Source organism: Orycteropus afer, unplaced genomic scaffold (assembly GCF_000298275.1).
Source record: "Orycteropus afer afer isolate SDZICR_OR568_19922 unplaced genomic scaffold, OryAfe1.0 scaffold00073, whole genome shotgun sequence".
NCBI classification, from domain to species: domain Eukaryota; kingdom Metazoa; phylum Chordata; class Mammalia; order Tubulidentata; family Orycteropodidae; genus Orycteropus; species Orycteropus afer.
Window position 1 is genome coordinate 5,384,196 of NW_006921660.1, and position 8,148 is coordinate 5,392,343.

The window sequence follows — 8,148 nt, forward strand, 5'->3', positions numbered from 1 at the left end:
TTTTTCTTTTTTTTTTTTCTTCCCCTTCGGTCATGGCATCAGGAAAGGTTGTTTTAGTAACCATTAATATCAATGTGGTAATTTTATGAATGCTTAATTCCTAGGCAAATAGGTAAGAAAAGTTTTTTATGAAGAAACAATTTCATTTGTTCATTATCATACTCAAAGGACTTCTACACATCACAGATTCTGCTTTTGTATTTACACCTGTGTCAACTTCACACATAGTAAACATCTCCCAACAGATCAGGCCTCACAAACAAGCAAAAAAATATCTGCATAAAATATTTTGCAGAGGCCAGTATTTAACAACAAAATAAAAATTTGTTGGGAAAACACAATGCTCAGGCACATTTTCATGAATCAAAAAGCATGGGATGAAATTAGAAATTGCTAATTCCTTTTAGCTTTAAAGAATGGCCTAAGTAAATTTAAATTGGCGATTTATTCTTAATAAGCATGATGATATTGGATCATGTCCAAGTTCACATATTTATGCTCATTTTATAATAATTCATAAATATTTTAGATAAACAAGCATAAAATAGCCATCTGTCTATGCAATAGTTGCTGAAAAAGAATTCTTAAAATTATGTGGAGAATGTAAATAAATTGTAGTGGACTTACTAACCATAGTAACCATAAGTACCAACTTTAAAATAACTACTTAAAGCTTAGATAGTTCTAAACAAATGATATTTTGTTGTTGTTGCTGTTGTTAAATGAAACAATTGAAAATTGCTATTGATTATAATTCCATGATACAGTGTTCTGTGTCATGAAATCATGCTTATTAAAAGGAAGCAATTTTGAATAAAATGTAAGCAGGTAAATTAAGGGGAAATATATGAAAGTCTTCAGGGATTACTTGCTTCATGATTTTTGCTAACCACTAAGGAACAAATCTTTCTCCTTTCCTATTTCTCTTATGTTATAATTATTAGGATATTGTGACTTTTAATAATAAATATATTATTAAATTGTTTTTCTTTTGTGAGAAAAGACATGACAAATGAAATCTTCTTTGAATTTTTCAGTTGAAAAATCTTTCTTTTACAGGATCAGAATGCTATAATATAGCCCTAAGCCAAGTTAAAATTGTTCCACTACGTGTATGCTGTACTATAAGCAAGGAAACAGAATAATAACAATTATTCATTTGTATTTTTCAGTTGGACAAATCAGCTCTAGGCAACCAACACTGGTTCTATAAAAAGTTGTAAACAAAATGATCTATAACAGTTCTGCCAATATGTATGTCGACATGTTCTGTGTTCATGAAAGTTTCCACAATTTGTTAAGAACCCAAATTAAGGCTCCCAACTTAGACACCCCTTGAATAAATAGTAACCAGATTTTGTCAGATAATTTTTACTCTGATTTTGAATTAACTTGAGTCAGTGTTAAAAGATACATTAATCGTTTAGCACAGAGATTGTCAAACTTCTGGAAAGGGCCAGATAGTAAATATTTTTGGCCTTGTGAGGCATACACTCTCGGTCGAGCCTATTCAACTTTGATACTTCAGTGCAAAATCATTCATAGACAATCTAAGCAATGAACATGGCTGTACTTATGGACACCGGAATTTCAACTTCATACAATTTTCGTATGTCAAGAAGTATTCTTTTTAGCTTTTTTAATCATACAAAAAATGTAGACATTATTTTTATCTCATAGGCAACATAAAAATAGGCAACGCACCACATTGGCTCAAGGGTCTTAGTTTGCTGACCCCTTTTCTAGGAAATTATATTAATTATCTTATGAGCATTTGATTAATGTCAACTATTATGGTGGTAAAGAGGAAGAGGATTAATATGATGATGATGATGATAATGACTAAGAAGGTAATTGGTGTGAACACTGGAAAGAATCCAACTGCATTTATCATTTTCAGTATAAAGTCCACATTTCCTGTCTTCATTGTCCAATTCCTTTAGGAGAATTTTCTTATTGTTTTCTATGGCATTTTAACAAACAGTATTCTCTGCAGTAGTTCCCAGGTAAAAAAACACATTTTTATTTTCAATTCAAATGTCAGTAGTCATCATGATGATCATCCTCATCCACCTGCCAAGGTATTGATTGCAATAGTAGTTATTTTATACCTATCATATCTGTCCGACATATTTTCAACATTTTTTTTCCATTGTATGAATGCTCCCACACAAAATTGTATAGAAATTTCTGAAAAATAAGTATCAGTTTAATTTTCTAAGCAACCATTTCCCCTAATAAGGAACTCCGGTCCAGGCATTAGGCTGTTAACCAAAATAGTCAGTGGTTGGAACCCACCAGCCACTCCATGGAAGAAAGATGAGGCAGTCTGCTTCTGTAAAGATTTTTGGCCTTGGAAACTCACTGGGGGTCACTACGAGTTCGAATTAACTCAATGGCAGTGAGTTTGGTTTTTTGGTTTTATTGCCCATAATATGTACATTCTAGGCAAAGAACATACATCAGTCCTCTTATTATTGTACCTGAAATTCCCAGGGTAATTATCCCTTTCCTACTTTAATTCAAGTGTTACCAGAGAACTACATATCTAACACAGAATTTGACACAAAGTCCAGCTATACTATTGTCCATCTGTTGTACTTGATGTTTGGTTCAAATTGCAAAAGTCACTGGTAAGGAAGAGTTCTTGAATGAAGTGAAAACTTAGGTCATTTTGCAGTAGTGGCCTTAACTGTTTTATGATGTGGAAAAAGACACAAGGTTTTTTCATCTTTGTCTCCTCCTCATTCCAGAATTGGGGAAGGTGGACTTAAGCTAATATTAAATTCTTAGTGTTGCCAGTATTTGGGTGTTAAATAAAGGTGACCTTCTTACTTAAGGCAAAATAGTCATCCCAAATCAATTGCTACTATAACAGAGTGTTTAAACCATGGTATATTTGCCTCATGCTTCTTGTTGTTGTTGTTGTTGTTATGTGCCGTCGAGTCGGCCCCGACTCATAGCAACCCCTCCTTGGGTTTCCAAGGCAGTATCACTATGGAAGTAGGATTGCCCAACCTTCCTTCCGAGGAGTGGCTGGTGGGTTTGAACTATCAGCCATCTGGTTAGCAGGCAAGTGTCTTATCCACTATGCTACCAGAGCTCCCATGCTTACCTTCTTCTAACTGATAGAATGATGCATGGAACATCAGTTCTCCAGTAAATATTTTGACATAGAATGGAGGAATGGGTAAAACTCCACTAGATATCTTAATAAATAAACATATAGTCCAGACTCTTTGCATTATCCATTCATTCATCTACCCATCCATCCATCCATGCATTCATTCAAGTATTTATCATGTGTTATTACACACATGGCATTGAAGGAGAGGTTGTCTAGGAAAATGGAATCATGTTCATCTAACCACCTGATTTCTATGCTTGAGAAAGCCCATCAATTAACCAAATGACATTTCACCTTTCATTTCACTTCAAAATGACCCCCAGGAGCATTTTCAACTGCTTGCTCCCTCTCCTCCCTCTAATGAGAATGATACTAATTGAAGTCTGCTGTATTCTTTAGGGGTGGTGATAAACAAGAATTCATCATCCAATGGGCCTAAGTGGACGTACAAAGTGGGCATTACAACTGTCTATTGCCAATGAAAAAACAAAAATAACAACATATTATTACAAGGAATCATTATGTCCTGAAGGATTTTCTTGAATTAGTATTTAGGATGACATCTATATTACAAATGTCACAAATATATTGGAAAGTTAGAGCTACGCTTTAAGTTTTAAACCCTATGTGTCAGGGGATATACTAGGCATTTTAAAACACATCATCTCTAATTTTCCTCAAGACCTGGAAATACAACATATATACCTAATGTCTCGAAATATCTTACAGGAAGCAGTATGCAATTGAAAACATTGTATTAAATCACACATAAACTGTAAGAATTTCTTCAATCATAATTGGGAGTGAGGGATATACTAAAATCATTATAATATGATCTGGAAATTGGAAAAAAACATTTGTTTTTAGATATGATCTTAGAATTGTTTTGGGGGATTGTTTAGTGGAATATGATTGTAGGATGAGGATACTTTAAAATCAGGTGTCAAAATTACCTTTCTTTCCCCCTGGTAAGTGTATTATTAATGATAAAGTCTTCTGAAAATATGAGATATTTCTCCATTTAATTTCAATAGGTGAACAGAGGCACACAAATTATCAATGTTTTTGCTGTTAAGTGCTAGCAAATAAGTTACCTAACTAGTGCATTCAAAGCTGCTGCACATTTGTTTGTGTTGGACATTATCCTAAATGTCACTACTCCAACTTGCTATTTACATTATATGGCAGTTATGAAAGATGATTCATCTCCCCTGTGTGAACATATTTTTTATTTTAGCCATCAATAACCATGATGATGATAATACACAGTAAGACTGATAATGATCAAGTTTTTTTTCCCCCAACCAGCTTAGTATAATTGACAGTAAAATAAAAAAGATCAATAAAACTGTGAACCGCTTGACTAAACAACTGATAATATAGAGATGTTCAGAGTGATTTGTGTAAAAGATGAACAAGTAAATTAATAACGATGAAGTTTGTGGCATAGTGGTTAAGGTGCTCAGCTGCTCACCTAAAGGTCATTTGTTGTAACCCACCGGCTGCTCTGCAGGAGAAAGATGAGGCAGTCTGCTTCCATAAAGATTTAATGCCTTGGAAACCCTATGGGGCACTTCTATTCCATCCTACAGGGTCTCTATGAGTGAGAGTTGACATGATGGTACTGGGTTTTTTTTTTGGGGGGGAGGGGTTGGTACTCTATAGGCCAGATTTACCAAAATAATTATTCAGTACACATACACACCTAGATAAGAGATATAATGGGGGAAAAAATCAAAGAATAATTCACATGGGCAATACCTACCTAGGAAATGAAGGAAGTGAAAATGTAAGAAGAGATACTCATCAGCCATAGGATCCTTGAGAAAGAAGTCAAGGCAGGCAGTGGAAAACATGACCAGACAAATCATAAAGGAGTAACATAGCTAAACTTGCCATCTCTTACTTACCATCAAACTTCTTGGTATTTACTAGGAAGCCCCACTCCCTATCTGAAGCTATGAAATTACTTCTGAAATTGGACTGATTGAAGTTTTTAGGTCACACTTCCAACTGCCATAACCATAATGGTTCCAACATAGGAGAAATTAAACTACAAATAATATATACTTATAAAAGTATAAAATTAATTCTGTGTTAACAGTGGGAAATTATCCAATTGTGGTCTATTAAATTTAACATAGATATACCTAAGTGACTAGATTAGTGCAAATAAAGGGAATTAGGGAGAATATTTAGAAATTTTATTAGCAATTTAAAACCAATAGAATGGAAAGCAAAGTGTCATGTATTAGGAGGAATAACTATGGCCAAATTTGATTGGTAAATTATTTTTAATCTAAGTTTTGGGATTCTTTTTTTTTTTTATTTAGGAATTAATAACAATATGTTTTTAGTTTTACAGGTGGAGACTTTTTTGTAGGGGAGGGAGTCTTTTTGTTGGTGACTTTTGGCTTTGTTGGGCTATAACTAAGGAATATGTCCTGAAAATCTCTATGCTTTGGAATTTGTTTTGTTTTGTCAAATTCATTGTTGCTGTTGTTATGTGCCGTTGAGTCAGACACAACTCATAGCGGGCCCTCCTTGGGTTTCTGAGGCAGGGTTGCTATGAGTCGGGGCTGACTTAATGGCAAATAACAACAACAACAACATCACTACAGAAGTAGATTGCCCCATCTTCCTTCCAAGGAGTGACTGGTGGGTTTGAACCGCCAGCCATCTGGTTAGCAGTCAAGTGCCTTAGGCACTATGCTACCAGAGTTCCCATCAAATTCATTAGTACTAATAAATTTTTTAATGGAATAAGAAAAGAATAGATCTTCTCTGTAGGTTGCATTGTGGTTAAGAATCTTAAGACCATAGGCCCTACAACCAGACCACCTGACTGAAGTTCTGCTTGTTCCTCTCTGGCCATGTAAGCTTAAGCAAATTCCATGTCCAATGGTTTTTATTTGCCCTACTTTCCTTACCCATATAAAATGCAAAGCAACCACTGCCGTGGAGACAGATCCAACTCATAGTGACCCTTCCTTGGGTTTCTGAGGTGGTATCATTATGGAAGTAGATTGCCCAACTTTCCTTCCAAGGAGTGGCTGGTGGGTTTGAACCACCAGCTTTCTGGTTATCACTCAAATGGCTTAGGCACTATGCTACCAGAGCTCCCTCCTTACCCATAAGAGGCACACAAATTTGTTTATTATAATATTCAGGTACTTGCTATTACAAGTTATAATCTACTTAATTATCCATCATCAGTTGAGTTATTCCAATTATTTATCTGAGAGTTTTTGCATTATGTATTTCACAGATATATTGTTTGGAAGAAAAAAAAATGTGTTTCTGTATTTCTTTTTGGACATAAATAGTCTATCTACTCTCATAATACCCTCCACCCCCTCCCTCCCCTGTTTAATAAATTGTGACCTTGAATTTCATTTCAGATGAAAATGATTAGGTAATTCTAACTTTTTGTTTTGTTTTCAGTTTGCTAGGTATATCTTGTTTATCCTTACATTCCCAACTCTTTTTCCCTTAACTTTATTTCAAATGTGTTCTTTGCAAACATTTGACTTTTGCATTTCATCCCAATGTAAAAGTCTCTGGCTCTCTATTGGAAAATTCATTTATACTTTTCCCAGTTTTATGTTGGAAAATTCACTCACATTGTCACACAGACCGATTTTATTTCATTCCTCCCTTGAATACATGCTATTTTTAATTACCGTTGAGACAGCGCCAACTCATAGTGACCATTGCCCAGTTGTGTGCCATCCTCACAATCCTTGCTATACTTGAGCCCATCATTGCAGCCACTGTGTCAATCCATTTTGTTGAGGGTCTTCCCATTTTTCGCTGGCCCTCTTCTTTACCCAGCATGATATTCTTCTCCAGGGAATGGTCCCTTCTGCCATAATGAGCGAAGTGGAAGAGATGAAGTTTGGTCATTCTCACTTGCAGGGAGCATTCTGGCTGCACTTCTTCAAGGACAGATTTATCAGTTCTTCTGGCAGTCCATGGTATTTTCAGTATTATTTGCCAACACCATAATTTAAAATCATCAACTGTTCTTCGGTATTCTCTCTTCATTGTTCAGCTTTCACATGCATATGAAGCAACTGAAAAGACTGTGGCTTGGGTTAGGTGAACCTTAGTCTTCAAAGTGACATCTTTGCTTCTTAACACTTTCAAGAGGTCTTTCACAGCAGATTTACTCAGTGTAATATGATGTTCGATTTCTTGACTGCTGCTTCCTCGGGTATTGATTGTAGATCCAAGTAAAACGGAATTCCCTACAACTTCAATCTTTTCTCCATTTATTGTGATGCTGCTCATTGATCCAGGTGTGACGATTTTTTTGTTTTCTTTATGGTGAGGTGTAATCCCTACTGAAGACTGCAGTCTTTGATCTTCATCAGTAAGTACTTCAAATCACCTTCATTTTCAGTAAGAATGTTTTGTCATCTGCATACAGCAGATTGTTACTATACAAGATTTCTTTAATATTATGAAGTTCTAACATTCTCAGCTACTACATTGGAAGTTGAAGTACACCCAGAGGTGCCTCAGAAACAATGTCTGGTGATGGACTTCTGAAAAATTAGCCACTGAAAATTCTTTGGAGCGTAGTTGTACTCTGACACACGTGGTCAAAACTGACTTAACAGCAATTGGTATAAATTGCTTAGTTATCTCCTTTTTAAAAAAATGTTACTTTTGATGATTTCATCAAGTTTATTTTAATTAATTTTTTCCTCTGCATCTACCTCCCCTCTCTCCTCCTCCACTCCTGTGTATAAATTCTGCCAAACAACTATATATGCAGTGGGTTTGAAATAGTTAAACTGTATTTCATATCTTTAAGAGGTGCTGGTAGAAGATTTTATGTCATAGAATGAAAATAAGATGAAATGTTTAAACATTTTGGGAAGTTATAAGCTTTTTTAATAATGGAGAGAAGCAATATTGATTTTTTAATGTGTTTCTAAAATAGAAATATTTTACAACTTCTTTAAAAGTGGAATTCCAGAGTGGTGAGCTCCCCCGCCAAGGCATCCCCGCCC